General features: G+C 55.9%; 1 pseudogene; it reads right to left on the minus strand.

Moving 5' to 3' along the window:
• Positions 1-8,284: 8,284 nt before the first annotated feature.
• LOC111745061 lies at positions 8,285-8,400 on the minus strand (annotated as a pseudogene).
• Between the last annotated feature and the right edge of the window lie 528 nt (positions 8,401-8,928).

Here is an 8,928-nt window from a genome sequence, read left to right on the forward strand (position 1 = left end):
GGGAGAGCCCTGGGGGAGGGCTGTGGCATCACAGGGCAGAGGCATGGAGAGGAGGGGACAGTTGAGGTAAATCAGCAGAGTTCAAAATAGACTGTATGGGACGAAGGCGAGAGAAAGAGGAGGAAGATACCCAGGTTTCCGGTGTGGCGGTGCCCGCGGCTGAGAGACTGAGTCCGGGGAGGGCAGGGGTCAGGTCAGGAAGAAAGGGCGTGCTTCTGGGCATGCCTGAGAGATGTGGGGGGCGGGGAGGGAGTCCGGCCCTGGGCTAGCTGTCCACACCTTCATTTCAGGAGAAGGGCTCGGCTGAAGACGGAGGGAGCACTGAGGTCACAGGGAGGTATGACGACAGAGCAGGGGCAAGCTCCCCCAGACTGGGTGTGCGGTGCGATGGGAAGGGGTCCGACACCCGGAGCCCCAGTGAGGGCATGGGACTGGGTGCTTTTCAAGCAGCTGCCAAATCCAGACTCTCTGAGCCTTGGAAATGTTGGGAAGGAGAATTTTAAGATCTGAGTTCCTATTAGCTTACTATTAGCCACCAACCAGCTACATGACTTGAGGCATGTCACAGCCTCTCTGAGGCCAAACGAACATCTAGTTCTGTGTTTACCTATTTTTAGTTCCGGGTAGGACTTCCATATACACAAGTCTCCAACTCGCCTTTCAGGACTGAAGGGCTGGGGGTGGGGGACCAAGAAAGAATTTTGGATGAGGCACCTTTTAAGCAACAGATATCTTCCTGAAAGGCTGAATGTGAATGACTTAGAAATTCTCAGGTGAGGTCAGTAGTCACAATTAGAGGAGCAGAGCAGCGACGACTCTTAGATCACCTCTTATTGAAGTGCTGATCTGTATTTTCACAGAGACGCTTTGCTTTAAAGCTGGACTCACCTATAAACCACCTGATTATTCCAGTGCTTCAGGGAACACTGAGACAAGCCTGAGGATGCTAATGGAAGGACTCAGCATAATGGCTCCCCACAAGTGACACCTATAGCCCTTCCTTCTGCTGACTTCCCTTAGCCTGACCTCTGACTGGCAGGCTAGGACCCGCCTCAGGGCGTGTCCCCGCCCCCCCCACCCCGTGTTTTGCCCTTCGACCCCTTTTACTTTTCCCCCAGCACATTCAACTCTGACCTTAGAGTCCCCCCTCCCCTTCCACCCTATCCACGTATAATCCATCTCCAGGCCCAGCCACCACCACCACCACCCCCGGCAGCAGCCCGGCACACGCCCAGCCAAGCTCTTTGCATTTACCTTTGGTTTCTCTGGCCAGGTCTGTGGCAGCATCTGCTGTAGAATGGTCCAGGGCTGAGTCTGTGCTTCTGCTTGACGTCAGTGGGTAGGAGGTATTGTCCGATGTGGTCAGGTTAATGTCACTGTCCATTGTGGTCTCCCCAGTGGCTGGATTTAGGGTGGCCGGCTCAACCAAACCCATGGCTGTGCCCAGTCTGCTTGTGTCCAAAGCAATAGAATCCATAGTTATGTCCAGCCTGGCTAGATTCGCTCCCGCCAAAGTCAGGGCTGGGTCCAGGCTGGCCGTGCCCCGCTTGACCAGGTCTGGGGCTGCCAGATCCACGGTTGTAGCCCCCGGAGCTGAATGTGGTTTGGCTGTGCCTGCTGTAGTTATGGCTGTGCCCAGCTTGACCGGGTCTGGGGCTACCACATCCTTGACCAGGCCCCGCCTGGCTGTGCCCAGTTTGGTAACCAGAGCAGGGAACTCTGTGCCTGTGTCCAGTCGGGACGTGTTTGGTGTAGCTAAGGTGACAGGCAAGCTAGGTCTGTTGGCGGCCATCATGGCTAAATGTCTGTCTGTGCCTGGCCTCATCGTCTCCAGATTAGCCAAATCCATGGCCATCGCAGGCCTCATGGTTGGGGTGCCCCTTTGGAGATGCAGCCGGGGTCTCGGGATGCCCCTGGATCGAGTCCTGCCTCTTCCTGGGGAAGCTCTGGTAGGCACGTGGGCAGTCATTGGGACAGGGTGCCCCTGACCCACTGCGGGGCCCGGCAGCTTCTGGGCTAATCGAGATTGGAAAGGTAGGGCCAGGTAAGAACTCACCAAGGGCTTCTCCACCACAGGCACCCTGCCGGGTTTGGCCAGACCCGGGGTCCCTGGGCCCTCGGCACGGACCCTGCCCCCTGGCACCAGTGTCAAAGAAGGCGAATCCCCAGTGGGCAGCCTTTCTCTTCCATGGGTGGCAGCCTCCCTGCCCAGGGTGGGTGCCTCTTCCCAGTGAGGAGGTAGGGGCCATGCCTGGCTGTTCTGACGGAGTGTCAAGGAGATAGAGCTGAGCTTCCTGTGGGGAAGATTGTCGCCCGTCTCCTGCGGGGGCATGCTCTGGGTCCTGGCTCCAAGGCCTGGTCGGCCGGAGGCCTGTGGGATGTGGCTTTGGGAGAAGGCATCCAGACGGATGGTCTTCCTGAGGACAGGGATGAGAGGGGACGCCCCTCCAGGGAGCTTTGAGGGGCGGGTAGGGTGCCCCAGCAGGCGACTGTGGGAGAAGCAGGCTCCAGGCCCCGGGGCTTCGTGCGGCTGCATCTCAAAGTCGTGGTCCATCCAGGTCTTTCTTCTTCCCCTGAGGCAATCAGCAGAGAGAAGGGGACAAGCAGGGGTGAGGTCCTCCGGCCTAGAAGTGCCAGCCCTCCCTCTCCTGACCAGCAGGTAGCACCGCTAGGTCTGAAGGGGCCTCGTTTAGGGGACCGTCAAGTCCTCGGTCAAGTACACGTGTCCCTTCCTCCAGTCCTCCTGTGGCTCCTGTTCCATACCTACACCCACCTTGCGTGCATGGGCCCTCTCACACGCATACCCACCCAGGTATCTCACGGATGGGTGTGGAAAAGCGTTCCGACAGTGGCGGCATTCAGCGAACAGGCTGCCCCCGGCATGAAGGAACTTGGGGGCGGGGGGGAAGTACCTCTCCTTTTGCTTGGGCCTGAGTGTGGCCTGTCCTCTGAGGACAGCTCCGGGGGGTCACATACACGTGTTCAGGAACCCTGGAGAAGGATGGCAGCTATCGGAAGCTTATCTACCTCTGTCTCTTCTAGAAGGGGCCAGAGGGCTCTGGGTTCCCACCGACAACAGCCAAAATAGGAGTCAGGCATCCAGGTAGGAGGCTGAGGGATGAGCAGTTTGGCTTGGGACAGGGTCTGCATCTGGAGTTCCTGCCCGGAACTGGGAAAGGGCCCTGGGTCCGCCCGCTGCTGGAGCCGGAACTGGAACTAGAGCTGAAGAGGACCCCAGAGAAGGTGGGGCGTAAATGGAGAAGTAACAAGTGCGTGCAGGAGGACCCCTGTCCAGCGAAGGAGTCCAGTGCTGATGCTCCAGGGGAACCTACCACGCGGAGAAGCTGGCGGGGCTACGTCAGAGGCGAGCGTGAAGGGCGAAGCATTAGCTCAGTCTTTGGTATCAGAGCAGGGAGGCTGGGCCTGGGTTGGGGTAAGTCACACGGGAGGCCCAAAAGTGAGGAGTGTGGCATCTTTCTGAAAATCCACCATAAGGATTTCTAGGCTGTGTCTGGGAAAACAGGGGAGACGAGGCTGCAGGTGCACGGGGCCCAGGCCAGGCCACAGCAGTGCTCAGGCCCGGGAAGATGACCCCGGCGACCTGCAAGCAAGTGAGAACGGTCCCTCTGGGGCAGTGCGATGGAGGAATGGGAGGGGAGCAGGATGGAGGCGAGGAGGTGAGTCGAGGATGCTGCGGAAACACCGTGGGCTGGAGAAACCGCAAAGCGCAGCGGTAGAAGCAACGGGGTTTCCTGCGGTGGGGGGCGGGGCAGGGGCGGGGCCTCTGGCTGGCGATCTGTGTGGATGAGCCATTCCCGGTGGTGGCCGGCTGGTGCACACTCTGGCCTCCATGTAACTCGCCCTCTGGAACAAAGCTGTTTCTGTTGCTTTCAGCACTGTAGGCTGGAACTTGATAGTCGGGGGCGGGGCAGGCCAGGGCTGGCAAGCGGGGCTCACGGGAGAGGGGGGTGATCCTATAGCCGAGTCCTGAAGGTCTGGAGCAGGCGGTCTTCACCATCCTCACAGTGGCGTCCCAGCCCCTCATCCCTCTCCAGCCACATATTTGTAGCCAAGGCTGTGCCAGCCTCCATCGCCTCCCCACTTGGCAGCCCTGCCCTCCTGCCCTTACTCACAACCACACGTTCCCCGGGCGCACATACCTTCACCTGAGCTTAACCGCAAGCATCTACCCCCGCGTGCATACACACACAGGGAGCAGGCTTCTTGGCTGGGAATTCTGAGACCTGTTTGTTCTAATGTCATCAGATCCCCGGTCCGTCACTACGCGTCCACTCTCATCCATCCTTTGGTCCTATCTCTCCTCCCCATCCCCTGGACACACGCAAATACCCACCTACCTTGCCTAGAAAACAAGAAAAGTCCAGTGGTCCCCAGTCTGGGAAGCTGAGGCTGGTGCAGGCCCCTCACCTCTTCTGTACTCCAAGTGTGGCCATGGCAACCAGTTCAGGGGCCTCGTCCCTGTGGTCCCCTCACGGGCTTCCACTCAGCCTTCAGGCCACAGTCCCCAGGCTGAGGGCCCAGTCCGCTCCTGACCTATCCCACCAGCTACATCCCCGGCTGGGCTGAGCTCTGGGGCAGGGAGGGGCCGGCTTCTCAGGAGTGGGTGGCAGTGAATGGCTGCTCTGAGCCTCTGGAATCCCAAAGGGCCAGGGCAGGCTCATAACAGCCAGGCTGGGCTGCCCTGGAGTCAAGGCCATCTGGGGCATGGTGCCCTGCTGCCTGCCCCCCTAAAATCTGCTCTGTCACCCACAGACTCTGAGCCCTGGAGAGATGCCACCAGTGAGAAGGGGGACACTCCAAATATGGCCACACCCAAGGGCTCCCAGAGCCCGCCTCACCTCTGCTTTCCCTCCGCATTGCCTCCATACCCTGTTTAGTTCCGCGACCCTCAGTTCATCTTACCCTTCTGGTACCTGAGGTCTTTCCTCAAGCAAGCCAAAGTTTCTGGAGGTTAAGAGGAGGGACTGTCTGCTTCAACGACTATTCCCTGAGCCCTTGTTTGTTTCAGCTGGGCCCTGTACGAAGGCCCTGAGGATGCGAAGAGAACCCAGTCCTGGGACTGTGGAGACCCACGAGGCCACCCAGCCTGGCTCTGGCATTGTGGGCCTGAGCTGCGCACGCTCGTCAGCCTCTATCACAGCAATAGCAATCATAAAAGATGGCGAAAATAATTGCTACCGTCTGCTGGACACCTACCAAGTGCCAGGGCCGGAAGGAGCTCTCAGTCAGCTCAGAAAGACGAGTGTGCAAACACCCTTACAGTAACCATGATACAACAGTGACAGTAGGCGACTCCCTCCCAGCACTCACCCTGAGCCGAGAACTAGGCTACACATTTTCCTGGCATCTCCTTTAATCTTCACCTTGTCACCTGCTCTTCGCTGACGAGTATTGTCTGGTCTGATCTCTCCTGTGTGCTGCTCTCCTTAGCGAGTGAGCTTCTGAGCCACGTCGGTCAATAGAACTTTCTGTGATAATGGAAACGTTCTATATCTGTGCCATCCGATGCGATAGCCACGAGCCACAGGCACCTATCGAGCACTTAAAATGTGGCTACAGTGACCAAAGGACTGAATTGCTTATTTTATTTAATTTTAATTAGTGGCTAGCTGATTGGATAGCACAGTTCTGAAGGGCTGGGATTTTATACTTCTCTGGGTCCCAAGGGCCTGGCAAGAATCAGCCTCAGTAAATTTCTATAGAATCAATGAATTGATGAATGAATGAATAAATCGTGAATGTGTGGATCTAGGACTTTCCTGGGTTTTTTATTCATTCTCTCCTGGTGGAGCTATAGGTTTTTAAACTTGGCTGTGTTCTGGTTACCGAGGCAACCGGCTGGCTGTCCAGTGGATGGGGGAGGGGAGCCATCTGGAGTTCCTCCTTCCCTGGCTTTGAGGCCTGAAGACCAGCCTGACTTGAGAGGTCGGAGGAGAGACAGCACGTCCTGCCTGGCCAGACTGGGCAGGGGCAACCTTACTGGCCACCCACCACTACGCTGCGTTATCTCCAAGATGCAGAAACTCCGAGCTGAAGTCAAGGCCCTAGGTCCTCTCCTCACTTTGGCCAACAACTCATTGTGCAACTTCTGTCAGATTACTTGCCTTTCTGGGCCTCAGGTGCTTTTTCAAGTAGGGACCAGATGCCCTCATATGGTTTATTCCAGCTTGAAGATCTAGAATTCCTCCATCTCGCTCCCTGCCAGGCTGTTAAGGCCTTCAGAAGAAAGAATGAGTCCTCATTCATCTCTTTTCCCCCTGCCCATCCACCCAGCTCTCTCCTCTGTGTTGAGGGGCCTTAAGGACACTGTCTACCCAGTAATTACTGCAGGCCTGGGTTCAGCTGCCCTCTAGTGGCCCAAAGTGGTAATGACCTCCTCCTGTCTGCACACAGTTTTTTCCCCACCAACGGATTGACAGGACCGGAAGTGGCCTCAAAGGACAGACCTCCAACCAAGCAAAAAATCATCGTAGTGGCTTCCCAGATAAGTGGCACAGCTGGGTTTGTTACAGCTGTGTGACTTTAAACAAGTCACAATCCCTCCGAGCTCCCATTTCTTCATCTGTAAAATGGAATCTATGTCAGTCAGATGGGTTCAGTTAGGCTGCAGTAACAATTCCAAAAGCCAGGGGCTGAAAACAAGAAGAGTTTATTTCTCACTCATGCCTCATGTCCACTGTGGTTTGATTCAGCTGAGGCTCTACTCCATGTCATCTTCACTCTGGGACCCAGCAGCCACCTTCAGGGGCCACTGGCCATCGTGACAGAAGGAAGGGGAGAGAGCTGAATCGTACACTAGCTAAGAAATGCTTTGGCCTGGACTCACGTCCGATCATAACTGACTGGCAAGAACTAGTCGCATGACCCACCCAACACGAGGAAGCCATGGGGGGTGCGACCCTCCCAAGAACCAGAAATATTTGGTGAACAGAACTGCCGACCCACGTGGTTGCAAGAATGCAGTAAGGGGCGTGATGAGCTCACACCCCGTTAGCCATTAAAATTGTTGCCTTGTAATTCCAATTGCCTTTTTTATTTACCCTCATGATGTCCTGTGACTTTGGCATCAATGCCAGCTGTTTACACCTGCAGGTACAGAGAGGGAAATGGGTTTGGCAAGGTTTGTACAGTGAATCAGCAGCTGGACACCCAGGCCTCCGGGATCCAAATTCTGAGCCCCTCCCACCTTATGGGGTGGGGCAGAGGGGCTTTGCCCCCCTCCCTGGGGTCCTCCCAAAGCTAGTCTCTCAGCCTTCCCAAGCCCTTCCCGCTCCACCAGAGTGGAAAACTGAGAGGGTGGAACAATGACTAGCCTGTGCTACCACCCCTCACCCCCACCCCCCGCCGGGGCTAGAGTCAGAACATTGCAGCCATTCCTACACAGGGACCCTGCACATTCCCGCCTTCTCTCCCCCTGTTCTGGGCTTGGCCCAGACACACCCACCATATCCTGACAGCTCTCAGATGGTGGGAAAGAAAAGCTCCCCGGACTTGGCAAAACCTCTCAAGGCATTTTAAACCCCTGCACAACAGCTTGACCCCCCAGGAAGCCTTCAAGCCTCTCTAAAATCTTAGTCTCTAAGCAGACGGGTAGCCTCTGGCAAGACTTCCAAAGAAACCGGCCCCATTCATCCAACAAGCATGCTTTCATGGAGGCCCTGCCCAGTGCCAGGCAGGCAGCGGGCTGAGACAAGGAGCTGCTACCGCTGCTCTCCACAGACATGTGAACAAAATCACTACACAAGATTAGTACTGGAATGGAGAAAGCTGCCAGTGGGGTCAAGAAAGGCTTCCTGGAGGAGGTGGCAATGGAAGGCCAACAGGTTTTCTCTCCGGAAATAACGCTTACTTGAAAAACCACTTTCTGGCTGTGCGGTCTCCCCTTCCACTACTTACTCAGCGGCATTCTGTGCTTCACCCACATGACCCCACTCACCGTTCTTAGAAAGGACGAGGTTGTCTCCAGCCTCCATAGCGTTGCACTTGTCAGTTCCCCTTCTCCTTACAGGGAAAACTCTTATTCAGCCTTCAAAACCCAGCGCGGCAGTTAAGTCCTCCAGGAAGCCTTTCTTGACAAGCCCCTTCCCCAAGACGCGGGCGCCGCCTCAGTTCTGTTTTCAGCTTCTCGTAGATGCATCTCTTGCTGCAATTACAGTTTTGTGACTTGTCTCTTTACACATCTGTCTGTCTGTCCCATTTTTCAGCTCTTTTGATTCAGGGCTGTGTCTTCTCTGTGTTTGCATTTTATTATGATGATGATTTATGCCTACAGCACCTGGTCTTCCTAGGTGGTCTCCCATCCAAGTACCAACCAAGCCCAACCCTGCTTAGCTTCCAAGATCAGACGTCGGGTTTGTTCAGGGCGGCATGGCCGTAGACCGTGGACCGTGGTGCCACTGGGGCATGAACCCAGGACCTTCTGCGTGTAAAGCAGACGGGCTAACCGCTACACTAAAGAACCACATCCTGTCTTTACATTCTTGATGCCAGGCCTACCGCTGGGATGGAGCAAGTACGTGACACCCCTCTGTGGGACTCAAGAAGCTAGCTGTATGACACACAGCATTTACACAGCACTTTCTTCCCGACTACCTCCTTTGACGTTTGCCGAAGCAGGCAGGGCAGGCGTGATGGGGAAAAACAGCCAGCTCTCTCTACAGAGAACATGACGTGAGCCGAGCACAATGCTAGGCACTGGCTGTGGGTATTTATCTGGATTCTCAGTGCCTGGCACCCAGGACTGCTCGGTGAGTTCAGTTGTACGCCTGAGAGCTGAGGAAACTTGCCCAAAGACACACAATTTAAACACATAATTTTATAGGATTTACTATTGTCAGGCCCTAACCTCAAGTTGTTCCCAGTACAGTCCGCTGGCATGCCCTGGCAGGTGAAAAAATCTCCTTTCAT

The sequence above is a fragment of the Pteropus vampyrus genome, unplaced genomic scaffold (assembly GCF_000151845.1).
Source record: "Pteropus vampyrus isolate Shadow unplaced genomic scaffold, Pvam_2.0 Scaffold145, whole genome shotgun sequence".
Lineage (NCBI taxonomy): Eukaryota > Metazoa > Chordata > Mammalia > Chiroptera > Pteropodidae > Pteropus > Pteropus vampyrus.